At 34.6% G+C, this 17,241-nt stretch overlaps 1 pseudogene; it reads right to left on the bottom strand.

The window, feature by feature from the left end:
• Positions 1-4,103: 4,103 nt before the first annotated feature.
• On the bottom strand, positions 4,104-6,116 carry LOC109219978 (annotated as a pseudogene).
• Positions 6,117-17,241: the final 11,125 nt, after the last annotated feature.

Here is a 17,241-nt window from a genome sequence, read left to right as displayed (position 1 = left end):
CTGGCCACTTAAACTAGTAGGGCTTTTTAAAGCCGATACACAAACTTTAATCTTTTCCATTTAAACACTCAAACTCGTGAAACCTATAACTAATAAACACATTTGACCGTTGACCCATCTCATGTGGCTTCAGTTGGTCCTAGTCAGCCTGCTGCGTGAGTGTCACGATGTTTAGGAGCGTGAGAGCCCCCTTCCCAACGCCCAACGGTAAAAAATGGGGCCTATTTAAGTGGGTTCTTATTCCTTTAATGTAAAACACATTATCCCTCTATTATATGCATTTGAAGCTTCATTCCTTCATATTTCTTAAAATCTGAAGCTTTCTTTAATTTTTTTTTCTTTTTCCAGACTGTGATAATGAATCAAAGTCCTGTATTTTGTCATTGTGGAGTTGAAGCTCATATTTGCATCACTTGGAAGCCAACAAATCCAGGAAGAAGGTTTTATGGGTGCTCAAACTATGGTCAAGCCAATTCTGGTAATTTTTTTAGGTGGTTTGACCCACCTCTTCCAGATCACTATAAACAGGTGATTTCAGGGTTGTTATCAAGAATTAGAGAGATCAACTACAGCGTAGGAAGAGGGTGAAGATCATTCTAACTTTAGTTGTTGTAGTAGCACTAATAATTGTAATTTTCTTCTTAGTCTAGTTAGCACTAATAAGTGTCTTCATAACCCTATGTACAATGATAATGGCAGAATGAATGATGTATTTTTTGTGGAATGAAAAGCAATTTTAACATAAACAAGCACACATATATAAACAACCAAGTTCGATCAACCTTCTTGGTTGACAAAATTAGCACTGAACTGCTGTCTAGTAGCAGAAATAGTTTGAGCATTGTTCCAAAAGAAAAGTCATACTTAAACAGACTTAAGTTAACCTACAAATTAAGTTCTGCAACTAACAGACTTAAGTTATCACAAAAATAAATATTCAATCATCTTCAAGGTTGAGATTGGTTGATGTTTTGCTGAGATTGGCTCAAGTTTGGCTGAGATGAAGAATGGACTTGAGGTTGGCTAAGGCTTGCTTGAGTTTGTCTTCTCCTCAACTGTTGTTGAAGTTGCCTTTGTGATATAGCATTTCTTCCTTGCCACCTTAGTCCAGGTGCACTGTATCCAAGATCGATATTGGCTGCCCAGCATCCACTACATTTGTAGGAGCAGAATGTACCCTATCTCTAGATCCACACTGCATCAAAAGCCAAACCAGTACCCAAACTACTAATATATAAATAAAAATTCAAATCCTTAATGATCTTACCCTTTCTATCACTGTCCCTGTTTCACTAAACAATATACCAAATCCAGTAGTTCTTGGTCTTCCTCGAAGTCCACTACCTCTTGGCCTTCCTCTAACACTAGCTATAATATCCTCAGAAGTTCTTGATCTCATACTTCCAGTATCCTGATGTAAGATAAAATACTATCTAGTAATTTAAAAATTATGGTCCTAATACAGAATAACTAAAGTAAAAAAAAAAATACTTACAGATGCACTTGCAACAGCTGATGGTTGAGTATTTGTGGTCCTGGCAGTTCCAGAATCAGTTGTAGGACCTGATTGTTGAGTTGTTGTTTGAGCAGCCTGTGATGGTTGAGTAGCACCAGCATTAGTGGTTCCTGTTGATCCAGATCCTTGTCCTTTCTGAAATTTCCAAAATATAAAATGAGAAATAGAAACAACCAAAGTACAAGACACAATCAGAAAAAAATTGAATATATTACCAGGATAGGACACCCCTTCTTGTTATGGCCTACTGTCTTACAATTAGAGCATGTCATTGGTGTCCCTTTCCTTGATCTCTTTCCAAACTTCTTTTTAGGTTCATCTTGAGCTCTTTTTCTATTTTTCTTAGGTCTATCAGGCATCTTGGTAATTACAGGAGGCTTAACAGTTGGATTCTGTGTTGATGGCCACATCTCCATGTTGGTTACTGGCTGTATGTAACAACTAAAAGCCTTCAGGTATGTTTCTTTCTTGTACCGGTAGGTTACATAGTCAGCAGGCTCAAATCTCTTAAAAAACATTGCACATATTGCATGGGAGCATGGTATTCCTTTGAGCTGCCATGATCTACATGTGCATGTATTGTTGGAGAAGTCAACAATATGTTTGTAAACCCCATGTTGTATCTCATACCCAGTGTCTCCATTCCATTTAAATTCATGCTTAACAGCATATTGAGATTGTTCCTCTATGTACCCCATTGCCATAGGAGATACATCAGAAAATCCACCTTGTTGCAAATTCTCTCATGGTAGTCACCTTCTCCATCACCTTCACTCTAATCTCTTCTAACATTGTTATGACAGACTTGTGCCTAGCAGATAAGATCCAACTGTTAAAGGTCTCACACATGTTGTTCTCCACAGAATCCCCATCCTTAAGGTCTTGACAGAAAGCTAACACATCAGCATCATATTTTAGAAATCTAAATTCTCATTTTTGGTTAATTTTACATGCATATTTATCTACTGTTAAGTACCCCNATATTTATCTACTGTAAGTACCCCATATCCTTAGCCCAATCATGAAAACGAATTATATGTAATTCATCAATGTCAGCTTGAAGAATAACTGGCCAAGTTTGCCCATTTACATACCTCATAATTGGGTCAACCACTAACCACCCTAGATGTTGAAACTGTAATCTCACATAGACAGCCATTGAAACCTATAAAAAAGAGGGGGGACAAGTCAGATACACTTTAACCCTAAAAAGCCATAAACTTTAGCAAAGTGGGAGAGAAGAATATTTTGATATTCAAAAATCCCTAATTTTTTAACCCTAAATGCCATATCACTCATGAAAAAGACAAACCCCTAAAATAAAGTAAACATACGACTGTTTTCCCCAAAACCCTAATATAAAATCTCATAATTTGTGCATGCAGACAAAAGCCCTAATTTTTTAACCCCAAATGCCAGATCAGTCATGAAAAAGATAAAACCCCTAAAAAAGAGTGAATATTCGATTGAATCCCCAAATATAAAATCCCTAATATAAAATACCAAAATAACAGATGTAAAATTGTGCATGCAGACAAAAATAGCTTTCACTATCAAACATTACCCACATTATTTCACAAGAAATTAGAAGACAAAAAAGAAAACGACATCAAAATAAACAAACTAACCTTCAGAGCCTATAACGTGATTGAAATCGAAAGTTCAGACCAAACGAAGCTCGATCAGCGTTTGATTAAAAGAGGGGGGACCTCAATCGGTTGGTTTTGGAGTGATTAAGATTTATCGATGTGTGGGGATGACTAATTTTCAGCCATTGCTTAACCTAGGTTTAAGAGGGGAGGGTTGGTTAGAGAGAGGAAAAGAGACGAAAAGTGGGGGAGGGTTTGTCGGTGTATTGATTAAAAGCGGGGGGACCCCTATCGGTTGGGGTTTAATTTCGCGCCCTTGACGTGTACCAGTCTCATTGGTCATTTGCTGACTGGATGGACACGTTAGCGAATATGTAATACACGCTCGTATGGTCTAGGGTCAAATGTATTTATTAGTTATAGGTTTCACGAGTTTGAGTGTTTAAATGGGAAAGACGAAAGTTTGTGTATCGGCTTTAAAAAGCCCTACAAGTTTAAGTGGCCAGGAAGCTATTTCGCCCATTTAAAGTAAGTTTAGGGGGTAATAGGATTCCCGCAAAGAAAAATTGGGAATCCAGGTATAGATCAGGGTACTTATGCATTTTTCCAAATTACATGTTCTCTTAAACAAAACGGATGAACCAATGAATTAGTCTCGATATACCAACATGCACTAACTAATCTTCACGACAAACATATGAAGATTTGTTTCCCTCGAAATAAAGTTTTTTCAATCTTTAATGATTGAAAACTTGATTAGTGTCTCCTGGCTTATTTTTGGATCTTTTTTAATAATCCGTTCCAAGGAAAAATTAAAGGCTTGTAAATGAATTCACTAAAACTTGATATACAGGTATAGTAAACAAATACCTGTAGGAGCAATATTGACCTAAGAAAACAAAGGATGCTACGCTATTAGATAAAGATACATGCTTTTAATCAATCAGTTCATAAATTAAACTTCACGCTAATAAGGAACTAGCGATACAAATCTTGAATACAAATACATATCTAAAGTGTTACCATAATAATCACTAAAAAAACTCAACTAAACTTAAAGCAATAGAAAATTATCACCCGACAGTCTTTCTTCAGAATTATCTGAACAGGTCGATCCTCTCATGCCATTTATTTTAGCAACCTATCCTAATATCTCCTTAGTAGAACGTAAACACATAGGGACTCTTCAGAATACTGGAGAACCAATTGGCGAAGTGACCAAATAAGGAAAGTTGTTCCAATTAAACTTGTTATCTTCAAAATCCCCTGAGCAACTTCCCATATAATTATCCATTTGTACTCCAGTAAAATTATTTGCTGAATTTTGTGTATATTCCGTATCAAATAGCTCTGAGAACTCTTGCATAAAACTTGGAAGGTCTGTTTGGATATCTTTTGTTGGGCAAGGATTTTCCAAACAAGTAATTGCGGACAAAGGAAGATTTTGTTCACCAACTTTTGTGTTACTTGGTACATTGTTCACGAACAAAGTTCCCGAGGAATTTAACGTTGATGGTATCGATGATTCGAGGTTTTTGTTAGCAAAACCATCAAGAAGAATAGAACTAATGTCATTTGTTGTTGGTAATTTTGTGCTTGCTCTTTGCCATGCTTTTAATATGTCAAGACAAGGAAGTTGATAATAAGGTTGCGAAACGACGTAGTTGTTGTTGTTGCGAGTGTTATTGAAGAGGAATTTAGAGTGATCTTTTGATCTACGAACAAGTCTTGCTTCTGCTTCAAGTCTTGCACTTTCCCATTCAGCCATATGACTAAGGTTTGCAACATACTTAGATTGATCATTTGAGCTACCATTAATGTTGTTTGTGATTTTTGGCTTGTGAGTCATTGGGTCAATGCCCATTTTCGTTAATCTCTTCTTCAAACGTGAGTTCCAATGTTTTTTAATCTCGTTGTCTGTTCTGCTAGGCAAGTAGCTGCCATTGCTGACCATCTGAATAAAAAAGAGAGGAATTAACCATGTTAATGTGGCACAAATTTATCACACATGAAAAATGTTACACAAAAATAAAAGTATATATTATGTAAATTGGGACAGAGACAAAGGTAACTAACAATTTATGACCCCAACCCCATGGCAGAAAATAATGAGTTCTATCATTTACTGTCATTTTTCTTAATTTATTGTCCTTCATTAAATTATTACCTGTTTCCAAGAAGAGCATGAAGCTGAATGATAGTTCTTTCTTCTTGTAAACTGAACTTTCCTCTCTTGATATCTGGCCTTAAATAGTTGATCCATCTTAGCCTACAACTCTTCCCACACCTCTGCAGACCTAAAAAGGGAAAAATGTCAAAATTATAATATGCTAGCATTCCAAAAAATAATTAAGTAAATAAAGTGTACTCTGTAACAGCTTAAACACTTAGACGAAATGATCATGCAATTCAACTTGATGATCACTCATTATAAAATATTACATGTTTGAGCCGTAATAAAGAAATCAGACTCAAGCTTGAATAAAAGTATACAATCTATGATCACACAATTTAAAATATTAGAAGAATTAACGTAATAGCCGCACCCAACTGCTTAAATTAAAAATAACGGAAGATATATAATCTAGGGTTTTTTTGTACTTTTAGTCCGCGCTAGAAACTATTTGCATTCGATAGCCGAAAAAGTATATAAAATTTTTATAATTTTTGTATATAACATACATAATGTAAATATATACAAAAGAAATATATAAAAAATATTATATTTTTTCGGCTATTATTTTTCCTATAATCTATGTATGATATATTTATAACCATGTATAATCAGCGTATAATCAATGTATACCAGCTAGAAAAATATTTGTATAAATAATAATTACTAATATTATTACCAGCTTTAGCAGGCAAAGCACGCCAGCTACCACAACCATGTTCCTCAATGCAAGACAAGAGTTTTTGGTCTTCTTCTGGTGTCCATGGCCCTTTCTTTAAACCTTCTTTATCACAGCACTTGGACCTTCCCATTTTAACGCTAAGTTAACACAGAGAAAATCAAGAAAGTCTATTATTCTGTCTTTCTTTATGTGGAAATAAGAGAATATGGTATATGGAAATGCCAGTTGAGAGTATATATAGGCAAATGATATATGCAAATGAAGAAATAATAAGTTGTGTGATCAGAGAGTTAGCTGCAATGTAAAATAAATGTTAAAAAGGGTACAAATTCCTAGCTAACATGTGGTAATGATCCCAGCAGCACACTATGTGAAGCTTTAATTACAATATTGGAAATTTTCATGCAGTTATTTTGATTGAACTGCCTGATTCTCTAGTTGGCGGTCCACGAATGAAAATCATCCCAACCGTTCAACAAAATTGCTATCTATAGCTTCTTATTTTTTTTTTTTTTTTTGAAAATATCACGGGCTAGCCAGTTTCCATACAGGCAATCGAAAAATAGTCAGCGTTTGAAAAGTCATTGAAAAATAGCTGTTGTTTTGCTGAAACACGGAAAGTTCCAGTATAATATACGGATTATGGAGCTTATGCGTATAATAACTTCCAGCATATTATGTTGGAACTCCAGCACACAGAAAGCTCCAGCATAACATGCGGGATCATAGAGCTCCTGCATATAAACTTCCCGCGTATTATGTTGGAACTTCAACACATGAAATTTCATCACATTATGCTGGAAGCTCATATGTAAAAAATTCTAACTCCAACGTATTATGCTGAAAGCTCATATGTGGTTAGCTAGAAATGATAACTGACGTATTATTATATGTTAAACTATACTAATAGTGTAAAAATTTTATATACTTCCAGTGTTTATAACTTAAACCCATGAAAGTTATTAAAAGCATATATCTTTTTAAATAATAACAAAAATGAAAATCCTTTTACACTTGTACGTAAGATCAATAGTTACGTTATTTGTAAATTCAAGTTGAGTAAATCATGGCTCCTCCTTTAACAATAAAACGAATAAACTTTCAAAGTTGTTTGCACAAATTATTTCTCCTTATTATATAGGTTCATAACATAATACTAGGGTCAGATGGGTTAATGTAATTTTACTATCCAGGTAAGAGAACCTAGGGTTGGATCAGTTTTATTTTCGAAATGAAAGATTGAGCAGCGGCTGAAGATGGAGCTGCAGAGGGTAGTTCCGGTAAGAGAGAGAAAGTTTGATTGACAATAAGTGGGTCGAAATAAGATCCATTTTTTGCTTCAACCCAAGATTGCCTTGTGACCTAGTAAAAAACCACAACGTCATTAAATTGTAGGTCCACAAGATCTGCCATTAGATGCGAGTGCAATTTATTAAGGAAATTTTACCTCCTATAGCAAAGATTTACACCTTATTTATTATAAATAAATATCCTTTTAAAATATTATTTTCTATAGCTACCTTTTAGTTTTTATAGCAATATATATATTTATGGTTACTTCCTACCATTAAGCCATTAAACACTCTCTCTAATATTTCTCTCTCTCATTCTTTATATAAAACTACCTCCTTATTAAACCCTAGTGTATGTTCTTTTCAAACTAATCAAACTAATTTTCTTCATCTTGTGCAGAATTTCAATACTGAACTTAAAAACTGCAAATGTGGATATAAGAAATTCAGTCAATAATAGTGCATACAAAATGGGAGAAAGCATTAGCTGAAGATTGACCTAAAGGCTTTTGTCACCATTATTGCCCCGTAGAAGAATTCCAAATCTGTATATATGAAAAACAAATTTCCTACTAGTTTTTTTAAAGCTAAAAGTGAATTCTCTTGGTTGTCTTTTTTTCTTTGAAGTCTAATTCAAGACGACATCGCAAAGTTGGTTCTGGGAGTAGGGGAAGCAGTACTTTTTGATTTTCTTTGCCCTCTTGCGACCGGTTGACAATTCCAACGGAAGAGTTATTCTTGTATTCAGATGTGTTTATATGTATTTGATAAGGCATGCATACATTGATTTTTATTTTGTACAGTGATTTTTGACTATTGTATTTGGATGTATTTATATGTATTTGAGTTCATACAACAACATTTTTAAATACATTGTTAGGTCTAACTGTATTCATCTGTATTTTCAACCTAATTATATATCTTTATTTAAAACAACAAGACAAAGAAATACAGTAAAATACTCTCAATATAAATAGAAAATCAATGAATACAGCCAATGAAATGTATTTAGATTGTTGACAGTGACTTTTAGATGTATTCAGATTTTGTTAGAGAAACATATATTATGAATACAATATTTTACATGCTGAATTTTTTTAAAATTCTACCATGAATACATTATACAACTAGCCAGAATACATGTCCATACAGTTGGATACAGCAAATTGGTGTAGAGGTTGTAAGTATATACCACGAAAAAAAGGATGAATTAAATCTCTGAATATTACTCTATTTTTTGGGTGTTTTTCGTCAGAGAAATCATTTCCTTAACTGGATTGATAATTTTGCGTTTTATAATTGAGTTTGTTGAGTTATATTAGGAGTCTATCAAGTTAATGTTGGAATTTGGACTTACGTTAATTGGTTATTGCCTGAAAGGATAGTGACGTGGCCCAAGTAGTGGATAAATAAAAGGCCTAATATTAAATATTGTATGTGTGGATAAGTGAGGCCCAATAACTATTGGCCTGTGATAGGTAGGCAGGCACTCTTTATAAATAGAGGCCAACCCCCCTTTCCCTAGCTATTAGAAAACCCTAGCGTATTCTGCCTCTTGAATACGTGGTAACGGTAGACGCCCCATCAGTCAAGTTCTCCGGGCCGTGAGTGCGCGTTGCTTGTGGATCGTGGAAGTTGGTTTCAGGCTTAATCGCCGTTTGTTGTCGCTGCTGAATCCATGGAGTTTAACGGTACGTTTTCTTAGACTCTAACTCAAGATTATGATTCTTTGACAGTATAATTGTGTCTTAATTTCTTCAATGACTGCGACTTAATAATCTAACAGTTGGTATCAGAGCCACCATAGTTAGAGATCAAGATCGTTATTTAATCTTGAGTAAGAATTTTGTATTTGCATATGTTGTCCGATACTTTATTCCGGCTGTGCGAAATCTGGTTCAGATTTGTCGAAATAAATTGATCATACTGTTGGGTCACCAAAAGTTGATTAAAAGTTATATGTGTTTGACGTGACAATTGAGTTGTAGTTTGAACATCACCGTTTTATCAATTTAACTTTAATTTTAATTTGAAAAAAAAAATACCTGATTGTTTTGAGGTGAGCGGCGGAGGCTGTTTGTTGGTTCTCAATGTTGTTGCTTGTAGTCGTTAAAACCTAGTGTATGTGAGAATCAATTTGTACTTTTCAGCTATTTAAGAAATTATGCTTTCTTATTCAACCTTTTATTTATTTAATAAATAAGTACAATCCACATGTACAATAAAGGTAGAATAATCATGTTAGCGGAGAAGTATGATTTGGATTCCTAAGCTAAACAGAGGCACCTTCAATGTTACTGTAACCTTTACAATTTGGCTACCAACGAAATACTATGTCTCAATTGCTCGTGCTTTTGATTTTTAAATCAGTGAGTGAAATTAATAGATAGAAGAGTTTAAATATATGGGTGGTTTATCACATGTATTAACGTGTATAACTAAGAAACTGTGATTAATAAATAGTGTCACTAAAGTGGTCTATTTATTTGGAGTCACTGAAGTTCTTAATATTATATACATGTGAGATCATTTACTACATGGATTGAGAATTATAATTAATAGATAGTTTTCACCAAGGTGGACTATTTATGTCATTGAAATATTTTTAATACACCATGTCTAAATTGTCCTTTACAAGTGTACATTAGTGTTGGAGGTTAACCTTTTGATACTAGTGACGCCAAATTAATTAATGAGAATAGGTACTATGTTTTCCACCTAAAGGAGGAACATAATATCTTGAATTCTCATGTGTATAAATAAGGATAATTTGTTATAAGAGGAGGTTTTGTGTCTCTTACCTAAAGGAAGGACACAATGTGCCTTGTACTCTTGAATAATATGGGGAGGAAGTTTTGTATCTCTTGCCTAAAGGTAAGGATGCAATGAATGCCTTGGACTTCTTTTGTTTAAAAAAGGGGAGATAGTTGCATCTTCTACCCAAAGGAGGGGTGTAATGGATGTCTTTGACTCTTTTGATTTAAGATATTCCTGCCCATAATTCTATCTAATTTTTGTGTTGTTTGATTATACAGCTGTTAACAACATGACTACTCAATTAAATTCCATTGAAACTCTGACTAGTAGCAACTACAAGAAGTGGAAACAGAATGTTGAAACAGTGTTAGGTCTGATGGACCTGGACTTTGCATTGACTGAACAGAAACCTGCTGAACCTGCAACTACTAGCACTGCTGATGAAAAGGCTAAGTATGAGAAATGGATGAAGGCTAACAAATCGAGCCTTATGATCATGAAGAGATCCATTTTTGATCACATAAAGGGTGCAATTAAGGATAATGGAAATGCAAAAGATTTCCTGAGTGCCATTGGACAGAAATTCCTAGAATCTGATAAAGCTGAGATAGGTAGCCTGATTGATTCCCTATCTACCATAAAGTATGACCTTGTAGGTAGTGTCCGTGATCACATTATGAAATTGGTTAACATTGCTACCAAACTGAATAATTTAGGTGTAACAATTACCGATGATTTTCTTGCTCACCAATCCCTAAGGTCCCTTCCTGAGCAATTTAACCAGCTTAAGACAACCTATAATGCACAAAAAGATAAGTGGAGTGTTGATGAGCTTATTACTGTTTGTGTGGTAGAGGAAGGGAGGATCCAAAAGGAGAAAGTTGTGGGTGTAGTGAACTTTGTTAGTTCGTCTAGATCAGCTGATTATCCCTCTTATAAAAGAAAAGGTGGATCCAAATTTCACAAAAGGAAACATGGTCAGTCTCATCATCCAGGTGGTAATAGTGGTCATACTAATAAGCATGGTGTTAACCAAGGTCAGTCTCATAATCCTCTTGGTCCTCAAGCTGTAATTAAGAAAGAGATCAAGTGCTGGGATTGCAAACAAGTAGGTCATAAGAAATCTGGATGTCCTTTGAAAAAGAAATCAGGTAATCTTTTGGCTTTTGTCTGCTTTGAAACTAGTCTTGTTCATGTTCCTTTAAGTTCTTGGTGGTTGGATAGTGGTGCAACTGTTCATGTAACCAATGACTTGCAGGATCTAGTAAGCAGACGGAAGCCAAAAGAGGATGAAGCCAGTGTTGTTGTGGGCAATGGACTCAAAGCAAAAGTAGAGTTTATAGGGACATCTATTTTACCTTTTAAAAATAATTCTATGAGACGGAAATTAGTTTCGGTTTCCCTTTTGGACAAAGCTGGTTATTCATTTCAACAAAATAATGGTATTATTAAAATTTCCTATGATTCACATGTTGTTGCTAATGCCTTTTTAAGTGATGGTCTATATCACTTGAATGTATTAAATGAAACTTTTTCTGCAATGCATGTTGAAAATATTGCCCACAAAAGGTCTGTTATGAGTAAAACGTCTTACCTATTATGGCATAGGCGTCTTGGTCCTATTTTCTAAGGAAAGAATTGAACGATTGGTAAAGGAAAATATTTTATCTGTTCTTGATCCAAAAGATTTTGAAACTTGTGTGGATTGTGTTAAGGGTAAAATGACCAAGGTTAAGAGAAAGGGTTCCACTAGGAGCTCTGAACCCTTAAAAATTATTCATTCTGATATTAGTGGACCTTATGTACCTACTTTCACAAATCATAGGTATTTTATTACTTTTATTGATGACTTTTCAAGATATTGTTATATATATCTTTTAAAAGAAAAATTTGAAGCACTTGATAAGTTTAAAATTTACAAGACTGAAGTTGAAAAACAGCTTGGGAAGTCCATTAAGATAGTGAGGTCTGACCGTGGTGGTGAGTACTATGAAAAATATGATGAGTCTGGTCAATGTATGAGGCCTTTTGCTTTATTTTTGCAAGAATGTGGGATAGTAGCACAATATACCAAGCCAGGTACTCCTGAGCAGAATGGTGTGGCTGAAAGACGGAATCGTACTCTATGGAAATGGTGAGAAGTATGATGTCAAGGACTAGGCTACCTGAGTATCTTTGGGGTGAAGCCTTAAAAACAGCTAGCTATATCCTGAATAGAGTTCCTACAAAATCTGTCTTGAAAACTCCTTTTGAACTATGGACAACCAGAAAACTTAGCTTGAATCATTTTCACATTTGGGGATGTCCAGCTGAAGTTCGTATTTATTCACCCATAGAAAAGAAAACTGATCCTAAAACTACTAGTTGTTTCTTTATAGGCTATCTTGATCACTCTAAAGGTTTTAGATTTTTTTGTCCTGGGAGTGGCACTAGAATCGTTGAGTCTATTAATGCAAAATTTCTTGAGCATGATGTTTGTGATTGTGATTGTTCATGTGGTAAGGAAATTGTATTGAAAGAGAAAGAAGTCATTGTCCCTGTACCTGTTATACATGAAAAGGTGGTAAACCAATCTATTCATGAGGGGGAGAATCAAGGGAACAACGACGTAGATCCCATAGTTCCTAAACAAAATGTACACAATGAACCACTCCGCAGGTCACAAAGAGAAAGAAGGTCTGCCATCTCTGATGATTTAATTGTGTATGTGACTGAAAATCTTAGTGATACTAGAGAGCTGACTGATCCTTTATCATATGCTCAAGCTATTTCCTCTCCATTTGTTGATAAATGGGATGAGGCAATGAAAGATGAAATGCGCTCCATGGAACACAGTGGAGTGTGGGAGTTAGTTGAATTGCCTGAAGGTTTTAGACCTATTGGTTTCAAATGGGTGTTTAAAACTAAAAGAGACTCTAAGGGAAACATAGACCGTTATAAAGCAAGGTTAGTTGCTAAGGGTTATACTCAGAAAGAAGGTATTGATTATAAAGAAACATTTTCTCCTGTTTCATCCAAGGATGCATTTAGAATTGTGATGGCTCTTGTGGCTCATTTTGATTTAAAAATTGCATCAGATGGATGTTAAAACTGCTTTCCTAAATGGAAGTCTACTTGAAGAAGTTTACATTGTTCAACCTGAAGGGTTAAAAGAAGTTGGTAAAGAACATCTAGTGTGCAAGCTTAACAAATCTATATATGGGCTTAAACAAGCCTCCAGACAGTGGTACTTGAAATTTGATGATATTATTATAAAATTTGGATTTGTGGAGAATAAGCTTGATGAATGTGTTTATCTTAAAATAGCTAATGGTAATTTCATTATCATGGTTCTCTATGTTGATGACATTTTGCTTGCCATAAATAATTTGGGCTTGTTGAATGAGACCAAATAATTTTTATCTAGGTCTTTTGATATGAAAGATCTTGGTGAAGCCTCTTTTGTTCTTGGGATAGAAATTAAAAGAGATAGGTCACGTGGTTTATTGGGTTTATCACAGCGTTCCTTTACTGAGAGTGTTATTAAAACTTTTAATATGCAAGACTGTAGACCTGGTGTTGCACCTGTTGTAAAAGAGGATAAACTTAGTAAAGATCAATGTCCGAAAAATGAAGTTGAAATGAGAACAATGAAAGATGTGCCATATGCAAGTGTTGTTGGTTGTTTGATGTACATACAGGTTTGTACAAGGCCTGATATTGCATTTGCTGTTAACATGTTGGGAAGATTTTCTTCTAATCCTGGGTGGGCACATTGGGTGGCTGCAAAGAAAGTGATGAGATATCTACAACGCACCAAAGACTTCATGCTTGTGTACAAAAAGGTTGATGACCTCGATCTTCTAGTATATTCAGATTCTGATTTTGCATGTTGTCAAGACACTATGAAATCAACTTATGGGTATATTTTTATGTTGGGTGGAGGTTCTATTTCTTGGAAAAGTGAGAAACAAAGCATCACTGCTACATCTACAATGGAAGCCGAGTTTATTACTTGTTTTGAGACTGCTTCACATGCTGTTTGGATGAAGAATTTTCTTACTAAATTACAAATTATGGATTTTATATGTAAGCCGGTGACTATTTTCTGTGACAACAGTGCAGTTGTATTCTTCTCTAAGAATAATAAGAGAACAAAAGGCTCTAAGCATGTTAGCCTTAAGTTTCTTAAGGCTAGAGACATGGTAAAAGAAGGTGATATATCTATTGAGCATATTAGCACAGAATCTATGTTGGCTGATCCTTTGACTAAAGGTCTTAGGCCTGTAGTGTTTAATGAACATGCTAAAAATATGGGTATTTTAGAGTCCTTTGATGCGCTTTAGTCAGTGTGAGTTACTTTGTAATTGCTGACTGAGATATTGCTTTTAATAAATTATATTGTTATGCAAGCTTGTGTTATTTGATATCTGTTATGCTTATGACTAACATGATAATTTATTTATTTTTTTCCAATTGGACATTGCATAAACTCATGATATCTTTGAGTCTTGCTGCTTGTTGCCTTGATTATCCCGGGTAAGGCACAAGGGAATCCTCCTAAGGTGATATGATTTTGTGTCACTTGGAGGCTCCTGAGGTGATATGGTTATAATATCACTTGGAGGATTATTTCTTTCTAAGAGGTGTGAATCTATTCACCTTAATTAGAAAGATAAAATGCTTAGCACACATGTTTGATCCATGTTGATGGAAATTCTAGCATATGTGGTGGTAGATAGAATTCATACCTTAAAATGGTGCGATGCCTGATACGATTCATTGTTAGTCTTCTCTATTGAGACTGAATGAACTGTTATATGGGTCATTCTATCCTTGGCTATGTGAGTAGTGTGTCCACCGTATAGTCTAAAATCTCTTTTCAAAATAATTTTCTTAAAACTCAAATATTTAAAATTATTTTCTTGTCCTCAATTAACGTTGGCGTCCAAGTGGGAGAATGTTGCAATTTGGACTTACGTTAATTGGTTATAGCCTAAAAGGATAGTGACGTGACCCAAGTAGTGGATAAATAAAAGGCCTAATATTAAATATTTTGTGTGTGGATAAGTGAGGTCCAATAACTATTGGCCTGTGATGGGTAGGCACTCTTTATAAATAGAGGCCAACCCCCCTTTCCCTAGCTATTAGAAAACCCTAGCGTATTCTGCCTCTTGAATACGTGGTAACGGTAGACGCCCCATCAGTCAAGTTCTCCGGACTGTGAGAGCGCGTAGCTAGTGGATCGTGGAAGTTGGTCTCAGGCTTAATCGTCGTTTGTTGTCGCTGCTGAATCCATGGAGTTTAACGGTACGTTTTCTTAGACTCTAACTCAAGATTATGATTCTTTGACAGTATAATTGTGTCTTAATCTCTTCTATGGCTGCGATTTAATAATCTAACAGTTAATTAATTCACTTTCCGTTTTTAAACAACTGGAAAAGCTTATTTTTACGCTGTATTCATGAATACATCTCGCGAATACATATGAATACAATGCACGATACGTAGTTTAGGCCTTTCCTTACTAATATTAATGTTCCCCTCATCACTTTGCTTGTCGGGCATTTGGGTGATTTATTGTACAACCAACGATGAGATGTACATTTATTTAAGAATCATAAATAGGATTGGGACTCTGACGACATCGTGGTATATCTCATCAACTAACTTTATTGCCAAGTACATTAGCAGTTACTATTCAATATGTCATGCTTACCACAAAAACGAAATTTTTGGATTTGTAGATTATGAACTCTTATAACAATATCAAATAACACTACAATAATAATTGACTTTACTGTCGAACAGGTATAAATATTTCGGAAAATATATTTGGCCAAACTAAGAATGGCCCAAATGTCCAGAATGGGGGTATTATGGTAACTTCGCACGACTTTTGAGGGCATAATGGATATTTAAGCATTTTCGTTTTCCAGATATACCCTTTAGCCGATTTATTTTTTAATTTAATTTTTTCCCTCCAATTCTCTCTCATTAGTTTAATTGTCTTACCTTCCCCATGCTTCTTTCACATTTACACATGCATGCCACACTACTTTTCATAAAGCAATTTATACTCATATACATATACTATACCAATTAAACGAAATAAATTAAAATATACGTATAGTATACTAAAAAAATACGATTAAACTATTTTATTATAGTTTCTATATTACTGTATCACTAAAATAATATTTTATTACTTTCTAACCCTAACACTTAAATATATAGTGCTTCAACTAAGAAGCCACTACAACAAATGTGATTTTCAACCACGAAAATATTAGCTACAATAGAAAATTTGTCACTAATTATTCATTTTTTGTGTCTAAAATTATATTTCGTACATAAATACATGAGGCACATACTTTTAGTGACAAAACATAAATTTTATAGCAAAATTTGTCTAACTAAAGTTTCCCACAAAAAAATGAATTGGCGCCAAATATTAATTAATATTAGCCACAAAATTAATATTATTGGTGATAAATTAGTTTCGTCACTAATGTTGTAGACAATTGGTGACAAATAATTGTTCGTCTTAAAATTAGTTATATTTTCGCTACGAAATAGTTTCCTCACTAAAAGTTTTATATTTTTTGCAACCTTAGTTTTGTCACAAATAGCATAAACAAATTAGTGACGATCGGTGTATCATCTCTATTTTACCTATGAAATTATTAGGTAGCATAAAAAGTTCATCACTGTTGTTATCTTTTTAGAACAAAAATTAGAGTCGTACTTAAATGCACACGCACATACATTTAGTGAAGAAACAAAAATTTCGTAGCGATAGTTTTATCTACTCAAGTTTTCCACCAAAAAAATAGATTGTCGCTAGTTATTTAGTAACACTAGTCACAATATCTAAAGTTACTGGTGACAAACTAGTTTCATCTCTAATATTGTAGGCAACTAGTGAAAATTATTATTTGTCTAAAATTAGTTATATTTTAGCGGTGAAAAAGCTTGGTGACTAAGAGGGTGTTTGGCTAAGCTTATAAGCTGGTCCACTTCCCAGTAGGACTTAAAGTCTCTTTGTAGAGTCCCTATGCAACCATTACACTTCCCAGTAGCCATATCCGCTCCTCCATGCGGACATTACACATCCTAGCAGCCCCTTCCACTCCTCCATGCATCTATTACACTTCCCAGTAGTCCCTTCCACTCCTTCATGCAACCATTACACTTCCCAGTAGTCAATTTCACTCCTCTATGCACCATTACACTCCTCCATGCAACCATTA

Source organism: Nicotiana attenuata, unplaced genomic scaffold, assembly GCF_001879085.1.
Source record: "Nicotiana attenuata strain UT unplaced genomic scaffold, NIATTr2, whole genome shotgun sequence".
NCBI classification, from domain to species: domain Eukaryota; kingdom Viridiplantae; phylum Streptophyta; class Magnoliopsida; order Solanales; family Solanaceae; genus Nicotiana; species Nicotiana attenuata.
Note: the sequence above shows the minus strand (reverse complement) of the source record. Positions and strands in the feature narration are given on the sequence as shown.